At 47.8% G+C, this 11,552-nt stretch overlaps 1 long non-coding RNA gene across 1 annotated transcript; it reads right to left on the bottom strand.

Annotated features, from left to right (window-relative positions):
* Nucleotides 1-340: 340 nt before the first annotated feature.
* LOC143005847 (uncharacterized) lies at nt 341-6,638 on the bottom strand. Its single transcript, XR_012964090.1, has 3 exons — nt 6,305-6,638; nt 1,470-1,531; nt 341-416 (listed from the first exon to the last, which is right to left on the bottom strand). It is a non-coding gene; the product is annotated as an uncharacterized LOC143005847 (long non-coding RNA).
* Between the last annotated feature and the right edge of the window lie 4,914 nt (nt 6,639-11,552).

Here is an 11,552-nt window from a genome sequence, read left to right on the forward strand (position 1 = left end):
ACACACACACACACACACACACACACACACACACACACACACACACACACACACACACACACACACACACACACACACACACACACACACACACACACACTCAAAGCGCCTTCTGCTGCTTGTGTCCCATGAATACATCCAGGTATCAAAATATAGAATCTTCAGGTTCTGTTTATTTCGGGTACGTTTACGTGATTGTACAGAAATGACGGATTCTGCATGAACGCATCGCATCCTAACAAACCAGCCAAGAAATGTCATCACCAGCAGCGTTAAATTTGAACATTCCAACTCGCAAGACGAGCACCCGAATGCAACACCAAACACCTCTCGCCCTCTCACCTCGGCTGTTGGTCGCCAGGTCGGCCACCTTCTGAAAGGCATCCAGGAAGGCTGCTACCGTGACAACCGTCGTCCTGGGAGACACAACAGAGACAGGTTTGCTTATTTTCATCAGATAAAATGTTTTTTACGTCATCTGCACATTTGTTTACATATTGTCTGTTATAACACTGTGTGATATCGTTCTCACACAGATGTAACGAATTACAGTTTTTGTCTCACAATTTGATTCTCCAGCCGAACCGCAGCTCTAATCTGGATTACAATTCAGAAAATCTTTCATCTGGATTTGAATCGTTCATGCATACTTAGACTGCACTTTGTCTGATTAAAACTAAACTCGGAATCTGAACATTGTGTGTTTACAAGGCACAATCTGTTAACAAATCAAATGACTTACTACATAAATTCATCTGACTTTGATCAGTATGTTAGGGAATCTTTGCGTAGACGGATTAAAAAGTGTTTGCGGCTTGTAAAATGCACAAAAAATAACAATCTGAAACAGGTCATACGCATGAGAAAGTGAAGTGTTGAGAATTTGGCTGTAGTGTGACAAGGAAGAATGAAGTCTGTGTGTTTGTGATCAGCGTTGACCCCTGATGACCTCTGGCCTGGCACAGCGTCTCCTGCGGCGGTGCTTTACTCCATCTCACTGAAAATGACTTCCTGGCTGCATCATTAATCTCTGCCAGCCCGCCAAGGTTAATTGCGTGGCTCATGTGTGCACAGAGAGTGTGACTGCTGTGGGATGGCTAGTGCATGGGAGAGAGTGTGTATGTGAGTGTGATCAGGTGTAGATGTAGTGTGAGAGCTGCAGTCCAATTCTAATGCATGTGTGTGTACTGAACTGTGCGATTGTGTGTGTGTGTGTGTTACTTGGATCTATTCTTGTAAGTCTCATGTATGTTTTGTGAGTGTGAATGATTTCTGTACGTGTGTGTGTGCATGACCTTCAATAGTCTGAGTCTGTGTGTGTGTGTGAGACATGAGGCGACAGAAGTGAGGTGAGCCTGACATTTAAACACTTAATGAAGCAGACTGATTGGATTTTCATGAGCTTGACGTTGTACAGCGTGTGCGTGCACTTGCATGCGTGTGTGTCTGTGTGTGTGTGTATGTGTTACCTGAGCTGTGATTGCAGTTTGCCGGCCTTGCTGATGAAGTCATCCCAGACAGGGTAACTGCCCTGAAAACCAAAGAGAGTAAAACAGTCAGAACTATAAGATTTACATCTAAGTCACCATTGTCAGTTTACAGCCACACTAAATTGAGTAAAGTGGGTGTGGCCAGGGGGAAGTGAGGGCACATTTATTGTAGCTGAAACTAAAATATTCATGTAGAGCTCAGTCAGGTTTGGATCTATCAGACAGAACTCTATCAGATTCAGATTCAAAACTTGAGTTTTTCTGCGAACATGTTCTGGTTAAAGACTCTTTAGTTTCAGTTTGGGTTCAAACTCTACAGTACAGAACAGCAGCTCCAACAACAGAAACCGCAATGGCCTGTTACATCATCCACCAGAGAATTTAACATCTTAGCTGTAAGGCTATGCTCGGCTCAGAACTTATCAATCAACCCTGATAAATTAACATAGTCAACATGAGTATGAAGGAGAGCCGGAAATCTTTGCGTTTGTGAAAGTTTGAGGTTTCATTTCAAGACTGAACACACACACACACACACACACACACGCACACACACGCACACACACGCACGCACACGCACGCACACGCACACGCACGCACACGCACTCGACGCAGCAGTGAGCCAGCAGACGACACGGAGACAGATCAATGCCTCCGATCCATACGTCCCACCGACCCCAGCTCGGCCAGAGAAGGCAAACAAGCGCCCCCGGGCACGCAAACACACTTTGACTACACGGATGGGGCTCGACGTGAGACAGGAAGAGAGAAAAAGGAGCCAAGAAACGCTGCAGTGCGGCACGGCGTGTGTGGAGACGTCAGGCTGCAGCCGAAGACACAAAGAAGAAAGTAGGGTACGCTTCTAAAGTCAGCAGGAGCCCCCTGATGTTCAGGGGGCGGGTGGGGCTTTTTTTTACTACAGAAAAGGATCTTAGGCGTCTTCACTCACTGCGTCCAATAAATACACAGTGTTTTGCTCCCAGGTCTCATACAGTGGATAGTGGATAGGATTGTGATGTAAAGCCTGAATATGAGCCTCTTATGATACCTTAAGCACTGTTAATGTGATGTTAGAGCTCACATGGTCACAAGAAAAACTGAAAAATCATTAGGAAGGATAGGTAGAAGAGGAACAAATGGTCACACTTGTTAGGGTGTCTTGACATCTCTGACCTGATACACATCGGTCGGGCCAACCAAAGCTCAGTTCAGGCCCGACTGAAGCTCTTCTGATTCAAAACATCATGGTTATTAGTCTTGGGTCAGGTCCTGCATGGACCGCAGTCGTGGCTTAGGCTCAACATTATCTGGGTCCGGTGAAGATGTACTGGATAACAAACAGGTCCAGATATCACAACATGAAGGCCTCTTTCTCACATAACCACCATCACACATCCAGGAAACTGTGGCTGCTCCGCTCCCACACCGTGCACATTATGAGCACGTTTGTCACATCATCCACCACCTGCTGGGAGCTACTGAGCAGGTCCAGACGGTTCTGCAGCGCTCACACGCCCTCCGCTCATTTATGCAGGCGAAATGTTGATCAATCTGACCGCTGGTTTGTGTTCGATTGATGGTAAAGCAGAACAAACATTCATGAAAGGGTTAAAACCTCTGCAGCCCCAGAAACAAACAGAGCAGAGGATTCCTGAAGGACCAGCAGGATGAATACTGAACACTGCTGCTGCTGCTGCTGCCTCCGGTCGTTGCCACGGTGACAATTTATGTCCTCAGTGATTGATAGATGCAATAGCCCTGCCCTCATCTTTTGTGTGTGTGTGTGTGTGTGTGTCAGAGAGGGAAAGAGAAAGAGAGAGAAAATGAGATGTGAATATAAGGATGATGAATGCATAAAGGGTTGAAAGGATAACGTGTGTGAGGAGGATTGTGTGTGTGTGTGTGTGTGTGTGTGTGTGTGTATGTGTGTGTGTGTGTGTATGTATCCTGAATGAGGCAAAAAGAAAGAATTGTGTGATATAAAATTTTTGTATGTGTGTGTATAGGAGTGAGGATGCGTGCACGTCTGCAGCTGCTGCTGCTGCTGCTGCAGCAGAGTTGCCATAGCGACGGTAGCCAGGCGATGACGCTGGGCATCAGTCTCACAAACAGAATGAGGCTGAAACACAGTCGGCTCAGCTGGGGCGCCAGAGAGGTGATGACGCCGCCAACGCCCCCGCCCACAAAAGGCCACGCCCACAAAAGCCTCCCATCTCAAGCCTCTAACACCTAAGGACCTAAGTTTTTGAATGAATGTTTTTATTTTTAGCACATTCGGCAAACATTAGCGCATAATTGTGAATTAAAATGTGCAAGGTCAAACACACCAGTTACCCATGAGAATGAGATGTTTGCCGCCGAGCAACAGAGTGAGCTCAGTGCAACAAGATGCAGGTTGAAAGGGTTCATAGAGAGAAAAGCTTCTTCTTCTTCCTCTTTAAAGGCTCAGAGGATGAAGGAGTTTCAACAAGCTGATCTGTTCCACTTTAAACGGATCAACAGTAATGTGTCTGCTTCAATGTATTCAGCAATGTGACTTGAGGAGGATGAAGACACACACACACACACACACACACACACACACACACACACACACACACACACACACACACACACACACACACACACACACACACACACACACACACACACACACACACACACACACACACACACACACACACACACACACACACACACACACACACACACACACACTACTAATTCTGGACAGAAAGGTATGAACCCCACAATAAAAGCTAAATGTATCTCCTAGATTCACTAATAGAACTGTGGTATGCTGTAATGACGCTCACATACAGAGGGTTCAGGGTCAAAGGTCAGGGTAACTATAGGATAGAGATCCATGACAACATACAGATGGTTCAGGGCCAAAGGTCAGAGGTCAACATATTAGTATCTTACTAAACTTAAAGCTCCACGTAGACGAGCTTTTAGCAGCTTTAATACGTGTTTATGGATCCATAAGGGTCCATTCAAAGACCTACAGACCTGAAGAGAAGCAAAACATCTACACTATGAAACAACTTACAGAGGAGCAAACACACGTGACCAAGTTTGTCCATGAATAATTAGAAAATCAGGAAATATGACCATAACTTTCCCTGATTTCAACTCGTGGCTGTGGAATGTTCTCATCTTGCAGTAGGTCATCCTCATTAAGGAAGCTTTCCCCTGACAAATTCCCACACACGCAATCTGTACAAGCAGCAGCAGACGTCTCAGTCCGCCCACACACTCACACACTCATACAGTCGCACACTCACCCACGCAGACGCAGCGTTTCCCTCGTTAGACCAGCGAGACACCAGACCGTCTGTGAGTCCCATTCAGTAACTTAAACAACAAACTGAGGTGAATTCATCCCTCAGTGATCTGGAGAAAACCAACTACTTACGGTGCTTTAACGTAATGCGTCACTTTAAGTTCAGCCAACATGTTTGCATGGTAACATATGGAGCCTGGATGCAAGCGTTTGCTTCCACTCAGCCCGAGAGCGGGTGTTGAGGCCGGACAGGTCGGCGCTCCAGTTCATCCCAAAGGTGCCGGATGAGTCGAGAGCCGCGTCTTGTTTGGTGGGACGCATCATTAAAAGGCGTGGCCTTCACACTCAGCCCACATGACTTCATCAAAACATATGGCTACAAACAAACCAGTATTGAAACCAGTGAACGTCTGAACGGAAAGCGAGGATACATCATCAACGCTACAGTTTCGGTTTGATTGCAAAGGTTTCTGGGAAATGCAAACCGTGGGAACGATGTAGCGATGTGGTTCCCCAAAGCCTCTGAAACAGACGTCACACTACTCAGCTTCATGTGAAGGATCATCTGACGTAAGCCGCACAGCTGAGGGTCGAACTCAAAGCCACAGAGATCCAACATCGCATCACCACCAAACATGAAGGGGCTCTGCTTTGGTTCACAAACTTCATTTTGAACACCAAATAGCTCTAAAATGCTTCAATTTACAAACAAAACCAAAACTATATCAGTAAACAAGATCGGATGAAAAGCACAATATTTTGTAAAAGTCGCAGTTTAAAAACAACGTGTTGGAACCTCTAAACTAGACGATGTGGAAAAACCTCTAAACTGTAGAAAGTGAGATGCACTGGTTTGATCCCGGATAAAGAAATGTAAATATAAATGTGAGGTTATTTCTATTTGTTAAAGATGTGGAAATATAAGACACAGAACCTGTCTTTGTCTCAGTTAAGAGTCACAAAGGGAAACTGAGCTGAGCACAGACCAGGAAATGAAGAGTTCAACTGCTGAGCAATTCAATGTTTTCACAAAATGGAAATTCAGCTGGTTGCAGCTTGTTTTATATCATTATTCAAATTTTATTCCTTTAGGTTTTGTTACACAATTTGAAGACATCTGTTCTGGCAACGTGTGGTGGTGATTTGTCACTATTCGTTGCCATTCATATATTAAACATGGACGATTATACAAACGATAACCAATTTTCATACTAATAATAATCACCTATGTCCTTTGTCCCTAATTGTGAGCAATAATATTACTACAGCGCAACAAGGAGTTACAGACTCAAACATCTCACGCACATTATGATCAGAGGTCAGCAGTCTGAACGCGAATTATTAAGAACATGAAGCTTCAGGCGGTCTGGACCACAGAAATGAAGCTCCGAACACACCCTCCTCCTCCTCCTCCCCCCTCCTCCCCTACACCGGGGTGATTAACAAATTAACAAGGACGCCTGGAAGCCTACAGAGGAGAGCAGGAGGGACCAGGATCACCTGGACTTGAATCCAGGTGAATTCTTACCTTCATGTCTCCTATGACGGTCTGGAAAAGCCCCCCAAGAGCGCTGCACTCCCTCTCCATCACCGCCTCCATGTTCAGCTGCGTGTGCGTGATCAGAACGGAGTCACGGCGGGGTGCCGGAGTCCATCAATGAAGGTGCAGATCTGGGAAGAAGCCGCTCCTCACAGGCTCGCTGCCGCAGGTTGTACCCCGCAGACGGAGAGCCAAACCCGGACTGAATGTTTGCTCCGCCCGCGAGTCACTGAGCGGCCGGGGGAGATGAAGCCCATGTTTGCGGGCGGACACGCATGTTTGCGGCGGGTAGACAGGCGGCAGACTGGAGACGAAACCCACGCAGGATCAATGTGTGCGCGCCACACCGCGGGGACGGACCGGGACGCGCCTGCACGGGCGGGGGCGCGCCTCCATAAGCCCCGCCTTCAGGAGCAATGAGGTTTTATTAATGAAAAGACAAAGATATACTGATATCAAATAAGAATTACAACCAAATCAAAGTGCACAAAGGTCGAATACACATCATCTCAGGCACAAATGCTTCAAAATGCTTCAACTGCACTACTTCTACTAAAATAGAATGTCATAAAATGTCACCAAAATGCATTGAAATGTCATAAAATAGAACAAAACAGATCGTAATATATAAAGTACCTCATCTCAAAATATTTACAATCAAACAAAAGACACGGTTGGAATCATGCAGGGTCTCGTTTGTTCAGACACAAGGAAACTATTTGTACAAGTGAATTCTTGAGTAAACACAGTGTTTTTATAAAGCCCTCTGGATGCTTACGTCGTAATGTGAAGTTCTATTCTTATTTGTTCAATTAACTGCTTGGTTTGTGAATTCTGGTCTAATTTTGCAGTTGTATTGTTTTATTTTATATCAAAGATTTATTAGGCTCCACCACCCTCTAGTGAGCATTCGTCTGAACTACGCGGACTTCAGATTAACTACGAAAGTAGAAACATTAGCGATTCCTTTCTCCTTCTCCTTCTACTACTTCTTTATTCAATGATTTTTTTTTTACAATGGGCAAATGATGCACATAATGAAGACATTTTTGAACGAGACGTGCTCTGCTTTTATTCAAGTACGACCTAAAGCAACAAAAGCTTTCGTTCTTTGGGAGAAGCACCAACCCTGCTCGTCTCTACGGCCACATTAGTACATGGACGTAACGCGGACAAACGGATCTTTTAACAAATCCGCCTCCATGTTTCCTCTGAGCTCAATGTTGTCATGGCTTATTATGATTATTATCTCTCAAACATTACAGGAAGACAAGAGGACTTTGCTGATTGGCTGTCAGATTCAGAACTGGATTGTTTCGTCTGTTACTAAATCAGAATCTGATTTTCCTCTTCCAAAAGTCTCATTTGTCACCTTGCTGATTTCTTCAGTTATTCTTCTTCTTTCTCCTTGTTTAAATTGACTGAGATACCTGGGCAAGTTGCAAATAAACTCCTTGATGTTTTGAATCTTGATTGACTTGGGGCCATGAGGACACAAGGGGGGGGTACAGGGCAGACCAGAGGGGCCCCCATGCTGACAGGAAGGGGCAGCTGGGGTGATATGAGGGAGAAACCCTCTTGTCTCTCAAAGTGAAGAGGCGGTGAGAGCTGAACTGAGGCTGGTGAGACTGAAGAGCTTAGATCAGATGGTGAATCTGGCAACCATTTTAACCACACAGGCTGACTGGTTAATGACGGGGAACACGCAACACACACGTAGTTGCGCACAAAAAGCAGCTTTCTGTGTCATTACCTCCCCCAAACAGCAGAAGACGACTAATAACAGCTATCAGAGAAGGGGCGAGGGGCGATCGAGTGCACAAAGATGAGTGTGAGAGGAGAGAAAGAAAAGCGCTAAACAAGAGCTGAAATTCTCAACCTTGTGCTCTCATGGGTTTTATGTTGACCACATTGACTTCCCTGTGCTTTGTGCTCATGAATAAAATCTGCATCTTATTTATGTATTCAGCAGAAGGAGAGATTAAGCAAAGGGTTTCTGGTGCAGACTAGACCATCAGGTATAGAAGAGCAATTATGTTTGGGCCAACATGAACTGACCAGCAGTTTTGCACAAACTTCTCCAAATTCAGCACATATCCAGATGATTCTTCTGATTTGAGCTTGTCATAGTCTTACCTTTACCTGTAATTTGTGGGAGTGACTCATTTGACCTACACAGCCACAACTGTTGATACGAGATAATTGAACTTGAAGTCAATTATCTCAGCAAAACCTGAAATGTGGAGAAAATGCATTTCAATTGCAGCCTTACAGGTACACTGTTGCCATGGTGCCTATTCATACACTGATGGTAGGTCCATTTGATGTAAGGAGCCAACTTGCACACCAGGAGCAGTTAGAGGTCCAGTGTCTTGTCCAGCATGTCAACAGGATCCCTAGGAGGAGCCATTCAAGCCCTAAACATTCCAGTTATCTTTTCTGCAGCAATAATTGTATGCAATGTTAACAGCCAGAATTAGCTCCATAGAACAAGATTGAAGGTCATTTATGAGATAAAGTTGCAGAAGACTTTCCAGATGGTTGAGGAAGCAATGCAGTCCAAATGGCGATAGTGGTGCAAACACTCAGCTGCTTTTGGTGAATTATTGATTTTGCGACACATTTTCCCTTTTTAAAATCTGAAGCATCAGGATCCATGATCACAGCAGCTTGGAGGTTCTTGGAAAGAAGGATTTCAAATTGCTGAAATCTCTCTAGAGTCTCTGGAGCCTTTAGATTTACATCAGAGCTCAAGTTTGTTCTACCTGACATAATGAATAAGGTGAATTCAGGTTAAACATGTTGCGCAGTTTCAGTGAGGAGGAAGAAACATGACGAAGCATATTCAAGTCTGCTCAAGAGGTTCAAAGAAGTTTCAGACACAAGTCAGAGCCACACATTTTATTTCAGCTGATGAGATTTGTGCCAGACCAGAAGGTTTGATTCCAGAACAGTACACGAAGCTGCGGACAAACAATTTAGAAAGTCAGCAACACGCTCACCTGAAACTTCACAGGACTTGCATTAACTCATTCTTGCTTTAATGAAAACATTAGCCAGACACAACCACCATGTAGCATTACCACACCATCACCAATTTGCACAAAACCTGAGAAGTTAACTCACCCACTTGTTTGGGCCGATTTCTGCCCAGGTGAACGTCGTGCTGGTCCACATGCCCCTTCTAAGAAGGTCTAAAACAAGCTAAAAGCATTGTGAACCACCAACCAGCACCATTCTGAAGTAGAGAATCATGGCCAGCAGGCTGCTGGGGGTGTAGGAAGGAAGCCTGGCAGCTGAGTCAATAGAAAATCTTCTGTTGCGGCTGTTTGTAGCTTGGAGGCTGTGGCTGCTTGGCTAGGAAGACTGACAACTCAGAGCCAGAGGCAACACCTGCCTGACCAAAGGCCAAGTCCGACATGGCAGGTTTGCTTTGGAGAACACCGTTGCTCTGGGGCTGCGGCTGCTTGTCGAGGTAGCTCAGGGTCCTTGGGGGCTGTGGCGGTTGCAACCGTTTGTAACTCGGAGGCTGTTGTGACTGCACCTCCTGCGGCTCCTTAGAGAGGTAACTGAGGATCTTTTGGGGCTGCGGCTGCCTGTAGCTCGGGGGGTCCGGCTGCACCTGCAGCTTGGCAAGGTAGCTCGGGATCTTTGGGGGCTGCTGCTGCCTGTACCTCAGTGGCTCCTGCTGCACCTGCGGCTTGGCAAGGTAGCTCGAGGTCTTTGTTGGCTGCGGCTGCCTGTACCTCAGTGGCTGCGGCTTGCCAAGGTAGCTCGGGATCTGTGGTGGCTGCGGCTGCCTGTACCTCGGGGGCTCCGGCTGCACCTGCGGCTTGCCAAGGTAGCTCGGGATCTGTGGTGGCTGCAGCTGCCTGTACCTCGGGGGCTCCGGCTGCACCTGCGGCTTGCCAAGGTAGCTCGGGATCTGTGGGGGCTGCGGCTGCCTGTACATAGGGGGCTCCGGCTGCACCTGCGGCTTGCCAAGGTAGCGTGGGATCTGTGGGGGCTGCGGCTGCCTGTACCTCGGGGGCTCCGGCTGCACCTGCGGCTTGGCAAGGTAGCTCGGGATCTGTGGTGGCTGCGGCTGCCTGTACCTCGGGGGCTCCGGCTGCACCTGCGGCTTGGCAAGGTAGCTCGGGATCTTTGGTGGCTGCGGCTGCCTGTACCTTGGGGGCTCTGGTTGCGGCTGTGGCTTGTCGAGGAAGCTCGGGATCAATGGGGGTTGCGGCTGCCTGTAGTTTGGCGCCTCCACTTGAGGCTGGCTGTAGATCGGGGTTTGTGGCTTAGCAAAATAGCTTGGAGTCTTCGGGGGTGGCGGCTTGGCAAGGTAGCTCTGGATCTTCGGGGGTCGCTGCTTGGCAAGGTAGCCCGGGGTCTTCGGGGGTTGCTGCTTGTCAAGGTAGCCCGGGGTCTTTGGGGGTTGCTGCTTGGCAAGGTAGCTCGGGGTCTTCCGGGGTTGCTGCTTGGCAAGGTAGTCCGGAGTCGTCTGGGGTTGCGGCTGCCTGTAGATCGCGGTTTGCGGCTTGGCCAGGTAGCTTGTGATCTTTGGGGGCTGCGGCGGCTGCTGCTGCTGGTACCTCGGGGGCTGCTGCTGCGGCAGCTGCTGCTGCAGCTGCTGCTGCAGCTGCTGCTGCTGCTGCTGCTGCTGCTTGTAGCTCGAGGGCTGCGGCTGCTTGTAGCTCGGGGGCTGCGGCCGCTTGTAGCTCGGGGGCTGCGGCCGCCTGTAGCTCAGGGGCTGCGGCTGCTTGTAGCTCGGGGGCTGCGGCTGCTTGTAGCTCGGGGGCTTGGCCATCAAGCTTGGTTTCCGAGAGCCAACAGGAAGGCCTCGCTTGGTGAAATCCGTCATGGTAGGTTTTCGTCGACCGCCATAGCTGGGACGCTGTGGCTTGTACCCTGGTGGTGCCGGCTGGGCCTCAGACTCACTAGAAAACATTTCAATTCCAGGGCTTGAAACGATACCCGATGAAAAGTCCTTTCCAATATCCGACTGACCATCACTGCCTTTCATTTGGTAATGTAGCTGCTGTGGGTCCCGGCTGGGTGTATGTGGCGAAGGCCGGCCAGGTTTGTAACCGACAACACTTCCTCGCCGATTGTAACCACCTTTCGTACCATAAGTAGCCAAGTAAGTTGCACTGCCAAGCGTGGAGGAAGAACCTGAGCTACCGACTATGGAGCCACTGTAGCTTCCATAACCAGCTGCTGGCTGGAAGCTTCCAGAAGAAGCAAAGCCATC

This window comes from Genypterus blacodes, unplaced genomic scaffold, assembly GCF_046128005.1.
Source record: "Genypterus blacodes isolate CSIRO-AG114 ecotype Tasmania unplaced genomic scaffold, CSIRO-AGI_Gbla_v1 ptg000072l_1, whole genome shotgun sequence".
Lineage (NCBI taxonomy): Eukaryota > Metazoa > Chordata > Actinopteri > Ophidiiformes > Ophidiidae > Genypterus > Genypterus blacodes.